Source organism: Canis lupus, chromosome 36 (assembly GCF_011100685.1).
Source record: "Canis lupus familiaris isolate Mischka breed German Shepherd chromosome 36, alternate assembly UU_Cfam_GSD_1.0, whole genome shotgun sequence".
Classification (NCBI taxonomy): domain Eukaryota; kingdom Metazoa; phylum Chordata; class Mammalia; order Carnivora; family Canidae; genus Canis; species Canis lupus.
In genome coordinates this window covers 30,494,956-30,511,694 of record NC_049257.1, presented here as the reverse complement: position 1 = coordinate 30,511,694, position 16,739 = coordinate 30,494,956, and the positions used below count along the sequence as shown (strand labels likewise).

The window sequence follows — 16,739 nt, the reverse complement described above, 5'->3', positions numbered from 1 at the left end:
CTGGAATTCTTTACTCACTCACAACTCTTCTTCCTCCTAAAGTCAAAAGATACCCAATCCTTGAAATCACCTACTTATGTTTAGAAATACTGCCTTACAAGAATTCTATTTCGGGTGCTAAAATATACCTAAAGAACATATTTTTTCCCGATTATAAAAGCCATGTATGTTCATTAGACGCAGTATACTTTAAAAAAACAAGTTAAAAGTAAAAAAAAAAAAAAAAAAAAAATTAAAATTCACCCAGAAGGAGCCACTGCTAGCATTGAAACCCACTGGAGTATTTCATATTAATACCCACCATTTGCTTTGATGTGGATGGACCTGGAGGGTATTATGCTGAGTGACATAAGTCAATCGGAGAAGGACAAACATTATATGGTCTCGTTCATTTGGGGAATATGAGAATTAGTGAAAGGGAACAAAGGGAAAGAGAGAAAATGAGTGAAAATCTCAGAGAGGGTGACAAAACATGGGAGACACCTAACTGGGAAATGAACAAGGGGTAGTGGAAAGGGCGGGGGGGTCGGGGTGACTGGGTGACGGGCACTGACGGGGGGCACTTGGCGGGATGAGCACTGGCGGGATAGCACTGTTATGCTATATGCTGGCAAACTGAACTCCAATAAAAAAAATTAAAAAAAAAAAACAAACAAAATATAATAAAGGTCGCCAGGCCGTGTTGAGATCTTGCTGTAGAGACAGCTGCGTGTCCCAGTCTTGTTCTTTTCACTTTGATTCTGTTCGCATTTTATAACGGGTTTTTCCTACGCCGTTGGATATCCCTTTATAACTGGAGTGTAACTGAGTATTATATTAGTTGTGGGGGTGCAACGAAGCGATTGGACGTACGTTATGGGAAGCTCACCGCGGCGGTGAGCGCAGCCACCATCTGTCACCATACAGTCATTTCAATATATTGCCTATATGCCCTGCCCCGTCATTATATCCTTGTGACTTCTTTCTTTATAACTGGAAGCCTGGATTTCTTAATCCCCTTCACTTATTCTGCCCCGGACCCACATCCCCTCCCCTCCAGCAACCACCAGTGAATTCTCTCTGTCTATCCCTCCATTCCCATTTTGTTTTGTTCATTTAACGCCTTCTTAGATTCCACCTACAAATGAAAGCATAAGTTAATTTGTCTTTCTCTGTCTTACTTCACTTAACACCCTCCAGGTCCATCCATGTTGCAACAAATGGCACATAAATATTATTTCTAAATGTCACTATTTCACTGTGCCTAATATCCCTTTGTTGGATATAGGAATGATATTTTTTTTCAGATAACTCAACAACGTCAGGTACCATTTATGTGCTCGTATTTCCTTACCCTGCGGCACCTGTCCCATGTAGAAAATCGCTTCTTGAACGTACTCGTTTAGAAGCGCTACGGCATCAGAACTGAAAATATAGACTGAATCCATCATTTGTTCCCAAGTCTCCATCTGCCTTCCTGTCCCTCTCCATCTGTCTCTCTCTCCATCACATTTCCAATCTCAGCACCTACAGCCGTCACCCGTAGTCTTCAGACGCGAGCACCCTGGGCCATCATATTTGGTTCCTATTACCATCCTTTGTCTACAATCCACACGAAAGCAATTCCACATTTCGAGACACCAGGAGTACATTTACTTTCCTTCGTCCCTACTAGCTTCTCCTTCACCAAGCCTGTTATTTAAGACCCAGATGACCGCACAGTCGCCCAGCTAGCTCTCCTTCCCCCAGCATCGCTAGAACATTCCGCGTCTCTACACCACACCCCCAAAGTGGTGTCCGTAAAACAGACATGTGACGCGGCGGCTCACCTGCTTCACACCCTCGGACGGTGCCCGACTGCAGCAGGAGAACGTCAGATTCCTCACGTGCTCCCTCTTCGTGTGTCCCATTAACTCCCTCGCCATCATCTCTCCTGTCCACACCTTATCCGGCCCTGGGTAATTTTCGCTCCAGCTCTCCTGAACTGGTTTGAGTTCTAACGAACAATGCTTTTTCATAAATGCTTGCAGGGTCCCCCATACGTCCCATTCCTCCAGACTGAACAGTCACCCTTAGGTTAGGCATTGTGTCCTTTCAGTGACCCTCTCTAGCACACCCCAAGTACAGGCTCAGGGACCTGTACCCTCCTATGGTAGGTGAGGCAGCAGGTCTACAAAATTCATGTTCACTCGGAACTTCAGCATTGACCTTATTTGGAAGGAGGATCTTTACAGATGTAATCAGGAATGAAATCATTCTGGATTTAAGATGGACCCTGAATCCAATGACTGGAACATTTGTGAGAAGCAGAGAGAAGAGGACACAGACAGGGACACCTCGTGAGGAAAGCCATGCAGAGAAGATGGAGCCAGAATGTAGTCATGTGGCAACGAGTCGAGGAAGCATCTAGAAGGAACAAAGAAGCATCTTCCTCCAGACTCTTTGGAGGGCATGGGACCCTGCCGGCACCTCGATCTCCGACTTCTGGGCTCTCGGGTTTCTGTTGGTTTAAGCTGCCCAGTTTGTGGCTCTTTGTTATGGGACCTAGGAAACCCACCTCTTATCTTACAATTATTACAATATATGAATTGCTGTATTTTGGTTCTCTCTGGACTAACTCCTTCGTAGTTTCAGGTTCACTGCTAAGTACAGCAATCGACATAAGACAGGCAATTAATAAACATGCGTAAAAGAGAATGACTTTTTCATAATAGTAGGTTTCTACTGAAACCTGAGCAACTCTATTATTTAATCTATGTTCATTTTCCCTGCAAAATCTTTATTATTTGAGATACTGTTGCTGTTGGAGTTTGCTGGCTTTCAAACGACGGTTCTGAAGAAGAGTTTTAGCGAACGTCTACTGCTTTTACTGCCCCATATCCGTTCCCCATCCTGGTCTCAAAACTCGGAAGTGCCTTTTGGGAACCTATCCTCTCGGCGAGTACAGCCTGCAGAGAACTGCCCATCAAGGGCCCGGGGTGCCGGCAGAGGGCAAACAATTCCGAGCCAGCCACGCAGGCCCTTTGTGCAGGCGGGCGAAGAGCACCACGCAGGATGGGCCGCGGGCGCTCTACGGGGACCCTCTGGCCATGGCCCAGGCAGTTCTGGCTCCGCTCTGAGCTGACAACTGTCCGGCTCAGTACCCTCTGACTCGGCCAACGGACTCCCAGCCCTTCAGCGGGCTGCCCTTTATGGCTCAAGGAATCCAGAACTAGTTTCCATTCCTTGCAATCTGGGAACAGTAAGGAACAGTAATCCCCGGGAGACACCCCCCCTCCCCGTGAATGCGGTCACCGCAGAGTGCAGGCTGCGGGCACGGGTCGACGTCCCATCAGAAAGTCCGGGCGAGGCCGTCAAGCCACCTGCCTGGTGGCCCGCACCACCTGAGCTTTGTGACTTGCCAACTTCGGTCCCTCAGGCATTTCCATTTCTTCACACACGGCACGTATTAGAGGGAATCCTAGTCTTCCTCACTTATTTTCATCTTTACATATAAAAATTATCCTTCTAAAAAATGCTTATTTTTCACTGAACTAGATTTTCTCAAAGCAAATCATGCTCTAAAAAGCAAATTAAAACATTTTATAAAGAATGTTACCTCTAAATAAGGACAGGCTTTGGTGTAATACATGACACCCTTAAAACAGGAATCATTAGTTTGCATTAAAAGGCCCATAGTTTACACTTTGCAGCATACAGACCAACATCCTTGATAAAGAATCGCTTTGCTAGCTTTCGCTATTTCATTCAAATAGCAATTAATTTATAAGGAAGTCATTCATTCCGATTATGATTACATAAATGTACAGAGCACTTTTCCCCTTAAACCTCGTCATTAAGTGGAAACTAATGTCATTAAAGATTAATTTTAAAATCATTAATTGTTGGAGGAGTGTCACGTACATATATTGATACACTGAACATAAATTTTAAACGTGCAGCCAAAGGTCGGTGGCAGCAAAAGGGTTTTCTTCAAATTCTTCAATGGCTTAAAGGTTATTTTCTTTTGTATTCAAGTTCTGATAAAGCATAATGCATTTCCTGAAAAGGATCTGAAATAGCTCTCCACTGAAGGACCTCCCCAGAGACTCTCTTCAGACAAAGTGCTCTCCTCTTATTACAACAGAAAAGGGCAAAAGAAATTATACTTCTTGCTCCTTTCTGCTACTTTCTTCACGTTGCATTACATTTCTGTCATCTTCATTCTGCTCCTCTCTCTTGAATGGCTACACGTCGCTCCTCATGCTCTCCGCCTGGTAGACCGTAATGTCCATGACGAGGCGGCTCTTTATACTCTGAAAACCTAGAAACTACGTTATGCTCACCGTGGAATCTTAGCCTCATTTATGATCCCAAACACTAACCTTTCCCTTTCTGTCCCACATGCTTGACTTTCTACTTCCGCACATTTACAGGGAACAGGCGTGAGCCTTCACCTACCCCTACGTTTCCCAGTCTTCCCGCATGATTAGTCCACCATTTCCCTTTCTCTTTCATTTGTTCCCATCTTAGGCTAATCTGTAAATTTAGCCATTTTATTGATGTCAGGCATCTTCTGTCTTCAACTGTCTTCAACAACATTAGTTGACAACAGATGAAAACCTGTTCCGGCCTAGTCATGATATTAGACATTCCGCTAGTTGCAAAAACAAACAAACACCTATTTCATTAGGGGAGAAAGAGAACACAAGACAAAGGCAAGCAAAAATACAAGAACGCAATATATTTGGTGAATTTTATGAAATTTTATTGATCTATATCAAGGAATGATTAAAGATGAAGCTTGAATTTTATAAAGTCAAGATTCAGATCACAAGGGTCTTCTATTTCCTGAGAATGTTACATAAAGGGAGCAGCATAATCCTATTTGGGTTTTCAAAAGCCTCTTTGCAGGGAAAGGTTTGAAGGGGGAAAGCTCAGAAACAGTCTGACAGCTTCGCAGCTATTCAGCTAGTTTAGAAAAAATAATAGAAGCCAGTAATCAGTGGAAGAGAGATTGCAGAGAAGGAGATAAATGAGAAAAATTTAAGGAATGAGATGAAAAAGACTGGCTAACCAACTCCAGGTAATGCATATTAATACAAAGAGGATTCAGATTGACTCTAAGTTTTCCAATTTGACTACTGAAACGGATAACAAAAAAAAAAAAAAGAAATGGATAACAAACGATCAGAGGGGTAGGATTCTAATCAGACAGGATTTCAAAGAATGTGGGATGACCTGTTGAAGTGTTTCCATCTCCACAGATACACCAAGCAAATGGAAGGATCTAGAAGTCTGATGGGACAGGGGCCTCCGAGCCGCCTCCTGACACTGATGCCCTTCCCCGATCCCCCGCCCTGAATGTGGGCTGGACCTACGTCTCACTTCTAAAGTACTGAAGACTCCGGAAGTAGTACTTTAGTAGTTTCCTGTGGCTGTTACAACGAATAACCACAACCTGGGTGACGTAAAACAACAGAAATTTATTGTGCCATAGTTTCGGAGGCCAGAACTGGAATCAAGGTGGGTCAGGAAGGCTACACTGCCCGTAGGGGTTCACAGGGAGAGTCTGTGCCTTGCCTCTTCCAGTCTCTGGTGGCTCCCGGTGGTACTACCTGACTTGTGGCGGCATCACGCCAGCCCTGCCTCTGTCTTCACGGGGCTTTCTCCTCTCCTAAGGCCACATGTCAGTAGATTATTACGGCTCATGTAGCTAATCCTTGTTTGCACTCAAGATCCTTAGTTTAAGTGCATCTTCGAAGACTCTTCCCAAATGTCACATTCACAGGTACCACACGTTAGGACTTGACGTATGTTTCTGGGGGGCCATCACTCAACTCACTACACGTGGAATGACGCTTCCTACATTCACACTACATTCCTAGTTGTGAAGTAATGTTTCCACGGTCATGCTCACTTGTGCTCTCTCTTGGATTGCTTGTCTAGTTTTCACATCACGAGGCAGCCCTATACAGAGCCCCCCCCCCCCATGGCAGAGTCTGGAAGTGGACTCTTCAGCCCCAGCTGAGCTCTGCAATGACCAGCTCCAGCTGACAGCATGACAGCAGCATCACGACAGACCTGGGGCCTGAGGCACCACTGCACCCGGGAACTATGAGCTAATGCGTAAGGATTGTTTTAAGCTGCTAGGTCTTAAAAAAGAAAAAAAAATAAACTGCTAGGTCTTGAAGAGATTTATCATCCAGCAGTAGAAAACTAATACGGAGTTCACAGAAATGTCAAGGCTAGCTAGGTCAACAATAATTAACACAAACCACAGAAATGATTCAATTTAGCATTTAAGAAATATTTATGGAGTATCCTCCATAAAACTAACATTGTGGTGGGTTTTATTTAGATCTAAGTCTATATCTGTAATGATAAGTGAGGAGCCCATCCTCAAGAATAGTAGAGTCTCCGGGAACGAAAGGCAAGACCACAATGCATGGTATGACGCAGGAATGTAAACTGGGTGAAGGAATACAGCACGCAGAGTAAAGATCTCATCCAGAGTAAGGATCAGAAGGATCTGATCCAGGTCCCAGAAGTCAGAAAAGACTTCCTAGAGAAGCTGAATTCTTAAATTCCACAAACTGACTGACCTAGCACTAGATACCATCAGCATTCCCTTCCTTTCAACAATGCAAAATTTAAGACACTTCTACGTAGTAAGGACACTTTTCCTGTCCGTTCCACTAAGAGCCCTATAATAAATTTAGCTAACCTTTTAGGGCAAGAACATATATCCATTCCCACCGCTGGAAAGGCTGGAGCTAAATTATATATACAGTGGTTATTAAACTTTACTTCATATTTCATGTTTTATTTGGTGTAACTTGTTTTTTACCCTTATTGCACATTACCTTCATTTTAAGGAAACTCAAATCACTTTAAGTAATAAATAAATGAATCTTCAATTGTATATAAGGAATTGCAATGGAAGCTATAAACAAAAAAAAAAAAAAAAGTGAGAGAGGACAGAAAAATCCCCAGTGTCCGAAACCAAACCTATAATTTTACCAACAAAAACATCTCACTTTTCCCATATTTCCCCCATTTTTGTTAATTCCATCAACATGCCCTTCTTGCCTCACATAAAAGACCCTCCCCTTAACCTCCCAGCACTTAAGCACTGCCTTGGTTTTTATGGACATTACTCTCAGGCTAGATAAAATTTCTACTGCTTCTTGTTTGAATTCTTCCAATGTCTAGAAACATTGCTTCCTGGGTAAACTTCATCAGACTTGATGTCTTTGGGAAAATCCCATCAGTTGATAATCTAGCAGCTGCATCTCCGCATAATTACCAACTAGTCTGTTGAAAAATGTGATTCAATTAGGGGCACCTGGGTGGCTCGGTTAAGGGCCTGCCTTTGGCTCAGGTCATGGTCTCAAGGTCCTGAGATCCGACTCTGTGAGGCTCTCTGCTCAGCGGGGAGTCTGCTTCTCCCTCTCCCTCTGCCCCCCACCCCCATGTCCTGTGCTCTGTCTCTCTCTCTCTCTCTCCAATAAATAAATGAAACCATTTTACAAACTATGAGTCAAGCGTCACACTATCATGGTGTACTATATTCATTGGCTGGTCCTGCATGTCTCATCCCCTGCACTACGAGCTCCTCGGGAATGGAGATTATGTCTTCATCTTTTTTCTACAGTTGCTCAAGTTCCTCAAGTACCTGGCAAATAGCAAGATACTTAACAAATGCTGATGAAAAGGAAAGGAAAAGTCTAGGAATCATTCTCCTTCCTTTGGGTTTGCTCTCCCTGCACCAGTCTAACACACACGTCACTTCTGTATCAAGCTCCTTAAAAGACTGCATGGACCACCTCTTTCCCCTGCAATTGTTCCTTCATCATACGTGGCGAAATATAAACGCCGAAGGACAGAAATCCAAATACGCAACGTATGGCCCATCACCCTGCGGTACCCACCTAATCTTCCCTATTTCCTGACCACCTGCCTCTCTTTCTCAGCTGTATATCTGCTCCACCTCGGCCTCCAGTTAGACGAGCACCCACCACACTTGTACCTACTCTAAAAAGTGCAACTCAACCGGTCTCTCATCCGTGAGCTGTTCTTGGCACCCAGCACGTTCTACTTTTACCTAAGGAACTGAAATACATTTCTCATCTTGCCACATTTTATTGAAAATTAAAAGGCATAAGAAAATACTTCTAGACCTTCCTGCTCTTAATGTCCACCACCACCACCAATAATAATCAAACCATCATAGTGCTTAGGCTTATTTCAATAATAAACTTTCAATAAATACTAATTGAATACAATATATTTGCTATCATTTATAAAGAATTTATTTTTAAACAGTGTAGAAAGACCGCACATATACATGTGCTTTTGTACTTAGTTATGTAAGGGATATACTGGCTGAATATATGGGAGTAGAGGATGCCATTGCTTACAAGTAAAATTTAAAATATTAATTTTGAATTTTTTCTTCAACATAAACCAGGTTTTGTTTGGGAATTTCTTTGAATGAAAACGTGTTAAGTCATAGATCAACAAACACTTTCAAAAACGGTTAATGAAAACTGTAACTCATTACTACTTTCTGGAGATAAGTTCATAAATAATAAAAAGCCTTTGGAATAGTATAGCCATTGAGCCAGTGATGCTAATTTTACTAACTCTACCAATGCGAAATAAGTGATGCACATACCAACTTATCTATAAAGATATTACCTGAATAATAAACACAATCTAAGCAATATTTTAAAATCATTTGTCTATATAAACAGATACAAAGAAAAATATAAAACATTAATTCATATTCTCAAAATAAAATAGATTTGTTAGGAAAATAAGGAAATTCAACAAAGAAAGATTTCCCAGCTTTGTTTAAAGAGGAAAACCAACAAAACGTTAAACGATATAGAACAAAATGAACAAAATGATAATGACCCCGAGGTCAAGCAAAGCAAGAGTCGGGCACTTAACCGACTGAGCCACTCAGGCCACCCCCAAGAAGTTATTTTTAGAAAAACAGGCTCATTTGTGATTTTAATTTTATTATGCTTTTATGTATTTTATCATATTCTGCAATAAAACTAACTTTTTAAATATTTGGTACAAAATAAAAGCATTGTTTACAGTCTCCAATGTTTTTTCAAAACGGTGGGAAGAACGTAGGCAGTCACTTACCCTTACCTGGGAGTGCTCAGACACCGCTGAAAGAACACGCGGGTGCTTGACCTCGGATGGCTTCAATCATACAGTTGCCATCTGAGTCCTTCGATCACCTTCTCTCCCATGTGTAGCAGAGGAAATCACGTACGACTGAAAATAAAATTAAAATTGGCTTCAGTAGAGTCAACCAATAATTATGGGTTAAGTCCATTTCAATTCAGGGCTTGTGACACATATTCTAAAATTCTAATTATGTTTCTTGTGAAAGTCCAAGAAAGTCACCTGACAGAAAAGCCAATGGCAAAGCATGTAATTTTTTTGAAAAGACAGAGTCACAGGTGGCCAGACAAGGTCAGCACCAACATCGCTAGTAATCAGTTAAGTGCTCGGGTCCTGGCATTCCCGGGAAGGCCTGCGGCTGGTGGACGGGCCCCTCCTCGCTTATCAGCTAATTAAACCAACCAACTGCACAGTCTGCCCCGATTAAGAAGATGAAACAGGATTTTAGAAAGCACTGATCTATTTAGACTCTAGTTCCACTTCCACTGCCATGGAGAAGCATTTAGGGAACTCATCCTTCTATTCATTCTCACGCTTTATGAGAACAAACGCAGCAGCTGATCAAGATTTTCACATCTTTTATTCCGACAGGGGAAAGGAAAGAGTCTTTCCAGACACAACACAAATTATGCCTTCCTTTAATTTGGTCATTTCCAACGTAGCTCTGATATACATTTCAAATATTAGCAAAGATATTCACAGGGTAGTATCTCCTCTTGCCAAAACTGCTGTTCTGTTTTGCTTTTGGCAAAAATACGAAAGCATAGCTCACTCTTTTGTTCGACTTCCCTCCAGAGGTTTGATACAGGCCGTTGGTAAAGCAAGATCTCTATTTTTTGACTTTCTCCAAGAAGAGACTAAAGACAGACGTCAAATATTTTATTTCTGCCCTTTTGTATCTAAGCCATCTAAATATTCTCAACACTACCTTTCCACCACTTTCTTTAGAAGTCCACCTATTTGTTCACGCCATTTCCATTCATTTTTTTTTTAAGATTTTGTTTATTCGTGAGAGAAGAGAGAGAGAAAGAGAGAGAGAGAGAGAGAGGCAGAGACACAGGCCGAGGGAGAAGCAGGCTCGATGCAGGGAGCCTGACACGGGACTCGATCCCGGGACCCCAGGGTCACCACCTGAGCTGAAGGCAGGCATCAAACTGCTGAGCCACCCAGGGATCCCTCCCATTCATTTTCTAACATTAGAAAGACAAGAAAGGGTCTTAGTTTGAGTGGCCCCAGGGGCAAACTCTAAAGTAATAATTCAAGTAAATAGGTCTGCTTGGGAGATGCTGAAGGAAAGGGTTTTTAGATCATCAATAACATCTACCACAACAGACAAGGACTGTAAAATTAGAATTAAAATATGAGCATGGAAAATAAAATAATAAAAAATACAATAAAATAAAATATAAAATAAAATAAAAATAAAATATAAAAAATAATAAAATAATAAAATAATAAAATAAAATAAAAATAAAATATAAAAAATAAATAAAATTAAAATAATAAAATAAAATAAAATAAAATATGAGCATGGTATATTTTAAGTCCAAGAATGGATATTTTATGATTTTAGTGAAAACAGGTCTATCAGCCCAATGATGCTATGATTTAGTAAAATCACACGGTTCTCCCTTCGTGGTTACTGAGTCTTCGCTCTACACATGATATGATTCATTCTCTCTTCCCCCAAAACGTAAAGGCCCCATCACCACGTATCTGCAGCTTCAGAACTCAAGCAGGACACGGTAAAAGGTAACCAGGAAACTACGCCATGGTTTCCAAAGTGACTTAACTGGATCATTTTTCTTTTTTTGTCTTGGGGAGAAGGGAGAAAAGGGGGAGAGAAAATTAGTTCTTTTTTAGCATGACGATAATTTCTCTATTTATTTTGTGCAAATGTTGGTCTTAGGGGAATACATAGGAAAGAAATCATCCAAGATAACATAAGTAACCAGACTGTTCACAAAAGCCCCATTCCAAAATATTATAGGAAACTGAATATTTTCCGTAAAGCGGTTAATTCAACTTAACAACCCCACAGTTTGTGTTTCTGTCTCAGATTGACTGAAATCCAGGCTTGCTGTGGGAATGTTTTCAGTCTGGAATACTTTATGGAATGTCACAGAATAAAGAAGAGCGCTAAAATACCCACATCGAAAAACCAGAATGCACTTGTGCCTACTTCTGTCTTCCTCCTTGCAAGAAAATGACATTCTCTGAAGTGGATCTATGTTCCGTGCCCGAGACCATTAGACTTGTGCACATACAGAGCATTTTCAAATATTCTTACAAAAAAATGAGAGTCGTTCTTTTGAGTATATGTATATTGTAAAGTATGAACTCTTGCTTCCAATGTGAATGTCTCTTAAAATTTCAATATGAACGCAATACACTCGATTTCATATTATTTTGCCACCACCGATTACATATTGACGTGAAATCTGAAGATGTATACGAAATTACGTGAAGCCAACCGCTTCTTTACCAGAACCATCATTTCCCCCCCCAAACCGGTATTAGTTTAAGAGACTAAATTTATTAACACTGAAATATGACCAGACGCTTCCATTTGTTAATGCAGATGGTATCTTTAAATATTTCATACATACTAAAACCAACAAAAACCAACAAGCCAGGTGAAGATGTATTTCCACTTGTCATCAAATGAAATAGAAACCAGTATTACCAGGATCTTAAAACTGTTTCCAGGTCATTTTGCTCCCTATGCTTCTTTTTTATATCTAGCCCCAAGAATTCAGTGATATCTCGAACTAAGTTACAAAATGTCGCAAAAAACAGTTTTCCTAGATCTTCATCTTTTTTTTATTCCGTCTGGGCATCTAAATTCAAAATATACAAGATCAGATCCTCGGGCCTATGATTTTCCTTTTTTTCCTTTTTCCCCCCTTTGTCCTGTGATTTTAATTAAGTAAATGCTACAAGGTTTGTTCTAATTAGTCAAGCCGAAACCTGGCATTATGAGTCCCTGATTCCGCTTACCCATCGTCATGGAGTTAAATCAGAGTAACTTTAATTCTACTTGGTGCCCACGCCGCCGCCTGGTTTCCCCCCCCCGGCTCCACGCTCCCCAGCCCAGGACCCCGAGGCATCGGCAGGACCAGTCCACGGGCAGCCGGGTGACCCCAGAAGAGGCCCAGGCGGGCCAGCGGGCATCGGCCCCCGAGTCCACGGCCTGGGGACCTTTCCTGGCTGCCGTCTAGTCGGTCGCTGTGGCCTGGTGCCCGGGACAGGACGTGCTGCCGGGAGGCCACATGGGGACACGGGGCCACCCTTTCCCGCCCCGTCCGCTCACCGGGCCCGCACTGCAGCGGTGCAGAGCCGGAGGGTGATCCTGAAGCTGCAGCACCCCGAGTGCACCGGGCACCCCGGGTGGGGCATGGGGGGGAAGGTCCACACCCTCCTCCATGAGGGCCAGCGGGGGGCGGAGGGGGCTGTGCAGGCAGCAGGGGCACGAGCCGAGGACCAGGGCCCGGGGACGAACGTCCTAATGCAAAGGCTGCAGTCTGCGAGCCGTCACCTTAGAAGGTGTCATGTCAGGGACCTGGGAAAGGCCACTGTGGGCCCAGGGCCATTGTGAGCCAACAGGAGATGGGACGCCACCCGCCAGGTGGGGCAGGTGCCGGGGACACGATGGAAGAGTCGTATCAGGGACCTGGGAAAGGCCACTGTGGGCCCAGGGCCACCCTGAGCCACGGGGAGACGGCAGGCCACCCGCAGGCCGGGAGGGGGCAGGCCCGCAGGAAGGCCGCGGGAGACCTTGGCCGCGAGCAGGGCCACATGGCGAGGCCGCTGGACGCCGGGTGGCAAAGTCCGGGTTTCGCCCGAGGACGGCGGGGGTCAGGGGCGTCGGGAGCGGCTCAGTCAGGTGGGCGCTGTGGGCGTCGGGGACCGTGGGGACAGGGACACGCGAACTGTGACTCAGGGGGCCCAGGACCAGCGCGGCTCTGTGTGTGCAAAGGCCCAGGCTCTGCGCACCTGCCACGGAGAAGCGGGCCCTAGCCCCTGCCCCGGGACGTCCCCCCGAGCTGTCACCCTGCAGCGGGGCTCGGACCAGGGCTCCCTCCACAGGCACGAGGTCGCTCCGTGGGCATCGCGCGGTCCCCGTGCCCAGCTCTATCCGGAGGGAAGACAGCGACAGAGGAGGACACGTGCCCAACTATCCCAGAATCAAGAACAACCTTAAATTCCAAAACAAATTCGACCTAGTTCTTCCCTCCGCCTTTGACGTCAAACTCTCAGGGACACTCTGAAGCTGTCACCAGCAGAAAACTGTCCTGATAGAAGAAGGCAGGAGAACAATTATCAAGTCAGTCGCCCTTTCTGGTGAAATCGGCAGAAAACGCATCACTTAGTTCCTTCATGACATAAGGAAAGGCTGGTTTTCAGTTCCTTAATGCCAGTGACACATTTACCTACCAAATACCGTAAGTTGCCTGTCATCTTGCATTAAGACCGTGGCCACGAGCAGTTAAAAAGGCATTAAAGCAGCTAAATCATCATCAAAGGTGCCAAGGAATTTTATTAATGGTTATCTCGGTCTGGTATATTTTATACATTTAATTCGTTTTTTTAACTAATCATCTTTACTTAGTTCTAATACTAGGATTATTTCTAAAATACTGCAAATATGGATTTCAACACCAAGTTCTTCAAAAATGGATTTTTTTCCAAATATTCTCCATATTTTAGGTTCCTTCTGTCCTTTGTTCCTTCTTCCCTCTTTTCTTCCTTATTTTCTCTGCACTCTTCCTTCCTTCATCTCAGAAAACAAAATCATGACTTACTATTCTTCACTGTAGTATTTTAATATATCACAACATATTCAGGAGACTGAAGAAAATATTTATATAACACCTTGCTAAAAGCCACCCTTAATTCTTGAAAAAACCTTACTACTAAAAACGTTGTAAAACCATATAAAGGTATTTCAGTGTTTGTGGAAATAGAGCACCTTTATTCAAAGGCTCTTATTATTAAGCATTTTGGTCAATAGCCACACAATAGAGGCTGCTCAAATGAAGGTAATCAAGAAACTATGGTTGATTCATTAATAATAATAAAAAAAAAAATTAGGGCAGCAAACATTCATTAACTTGGGTTACATAAAAAGTCATTAGTTTAATTTTTCCAGTCCTGTGGAGTTTAATTTTATTCATGTTAATATCTATGAAGTATGTAATGCATTTAAAGGCAAATTTCAGCGAGCTGTAATCCAGGCATTCCAACTTCCCACAGTTAAGGGCGGGGGTGAGGGGTGGGAAAGAGAGTTTTATTCATCCTTGTCTCTAAACTAACTGCAATATCACCAAAATTGGATATAATTAACTTAAATTATACAAACACTGCCCAATAAAATCTAGAAAACCTTCCGTATCAACATAATTCAGCACACACACAAAAAAGTATATAAATGCATCATCTACTCTTAACCAAACAATTACTATCTTACAGGAAGAGGAAATTGAGATGCTCTCCTCACAAGTATTTTATGTCAATTGGTTCCGTTTCAAGGTCTTTCTTCGGCCAGTCCAACATTTTCAGTATCAAGATTTTGCCGTCATCCTTTATGCTGATCTATGAAATATCCGCGTCCCATCGGAACTGCTGTTCTTTTTGCTCGACGGTGTTTTCACATAACAGCACACATTTCACACCTCGTTTAATTCAGTGTATATACGTATACAAACACGTTGTGCTTTCCTGCCATCACTTCCCCGGGGGAGAAGAAACCAAAAAACAAACCAAAAAACTGCATTCTCATGACTGTGTTAGGAGATCCTGGGTTCCCGACACTTCTTCCCTTCTTCCTGGCAGTTGTGTTTGACCGACGGTGGCCCCAGCGCTAGTTCCAAGACTGGCCAATGAGAGCACGGTCCCCCGAGTTATACTTAGTTATTTGGGAATGGAAATGTGCACTAAGGCTAAAATAAGGAGGATCAAGTCAACACCTTCTTCTAAAACGGCTGAGAAAGTTTCCAACCTTCAAAGGAATTCAACTCCGTGAAAAACAGAGCTGTGAGACAGAAACAAAGATCTGAGAGCCTGGGTTCAGCCTTGCCTGAAGCATCACTCTAGAACTTTAAATTACAACAACCATATTGGTTATTATATTATATATATTATTTATTATTATTATGTATATTATATATTATAAATATTATATATCATTATATATATTATATAACCATATTGTAACTTATTATATTTTGTTTTGCTTAACCGAATTCTAATTGGTTTTCTGTCAAGTTCAAGCAAAGGATCACTTGAATATATGCCATTTACTAACGTATAATATACGTTCATTGAATTTTCATTGGACTTTCTCTAAATTGAGCTAACAGCGTAAAATAATAATGAGCCAAAGGATGGAAAGATACATTGAAAAAATTTCCTACAGAATCGTTATTCAGCTACTCTTTTGGTGTTTTAAAGGTATCTGCTGTTGTGAGAAGCTAAAAAGGACATGGAAGGTCAGATGACTCTTCAGTAGGTTTTTAAGAATTAAGAGGACAGAGGGGCACCGGGGAGCCCAACTCTTGATTTTAGCTTGGGGTGCAATGTCAGGGTTGTGGGCCCAGGGCTCTGCGCTCAGTGGGGAATCTCTGGGAGATTCTCCCTCCCTCTCCCTCTGACCCTTCCCCCCACCCTCTCTCTCAAGTAAATAACTTTTTATTTTATTTTATTTATTTATTTGAGAGAGAGAGCATGAGTGGGGGACTGGATCCCAGGACCCTGGGATCACCACCTGAGCCCAAAGCAGATGCTTAAACAGCTGGGCCACCCAAGCACCCCACAAATATAAAAATAAACATTATATGGTCTCATTCATCTGGGGAACATAAAAAATAGTGACAGGGAATAAAGGGGAAAGGAGAAAAAATGAGTGGGAAATATCAGAAAGGGAGACAGAACACAAGCGACCCCTAACTCTGGGAAACGAACTAGGGGTGGGGGAAGGGGAGGTGGGTGGGGGTGGGGGTGACTGGGTGACGGGCACTGACGGGGGCACTTGATGGGATGAGCACTGGGTGTTATTCTATATGTTGGCAAATTGAACACCAATAAAAAATTAATTTATAAATAAAAAAATAAAGAATTAAAAAGGCAGAAATTACATAGTTTAAAATGTTTGTTTTCCTTTTATTTGCTTTGTTTTTGTTTTTGAGAATGTTTTCTTAAGGAATGATATAATATAAGGGCACCTGGGGGGCACCTGGGGGGCTCAGTCAGTTCAGCGTCTGTCTTTGGCTCAGGTCATGGTCCTGGGTCCTGGGGTCCAGCCCCACGTCGGGCTCCCTGCTCAGCGGGGTGCTCGCTCGATTGCTCTCTCAAATAAATAAACTCTTTAAAAAAATGATATAATATAGCCTTTCATTACATTTAGACTGGAGCATTATATTAAATCACATCTTAATTTCTATTGAAGACAGCATAAATGTGATTGATTTATGAAACCGGTGAATAAATGGATTCAGGCTGGATATGAACAACTTCACTAATGTGATATGCATTAGGTGACATGGAGCATTGATCAATTAAAAAATTACACAACA

General features: G+C 42.6%; 1 protein-coding gene across 7 annotated transcripts in view; it reads right to left on the bottom strand.

Annotated features, from left to right (window-relative positions):
- The window catches only part of GULP1 (GULP PTB domain containing engulfment adaptor 1), a 217,778-nt gene that overhangs the window by 130,867 nt on the left and 70,172 nt on the right, over positions 1 to 16,739 (bottom strand). For 6 of the 7 annotated variants that reach the window (XM_038585070.1, XM_038585068.1, XM_038585074.1 and 3 more), the window contains exon 2: positions 9,127 to 9,255. The gene's annotated coding sequence lies outside the window, so the exon portion shown is untranslated. Of the gene's footprint in view, positions 1 to 9,120; positions 9,256 to 16,739 lie in introns of all 7 variants that reach the window. The other variant, XM_038585069.1, reaches the window with a different exon arrangement.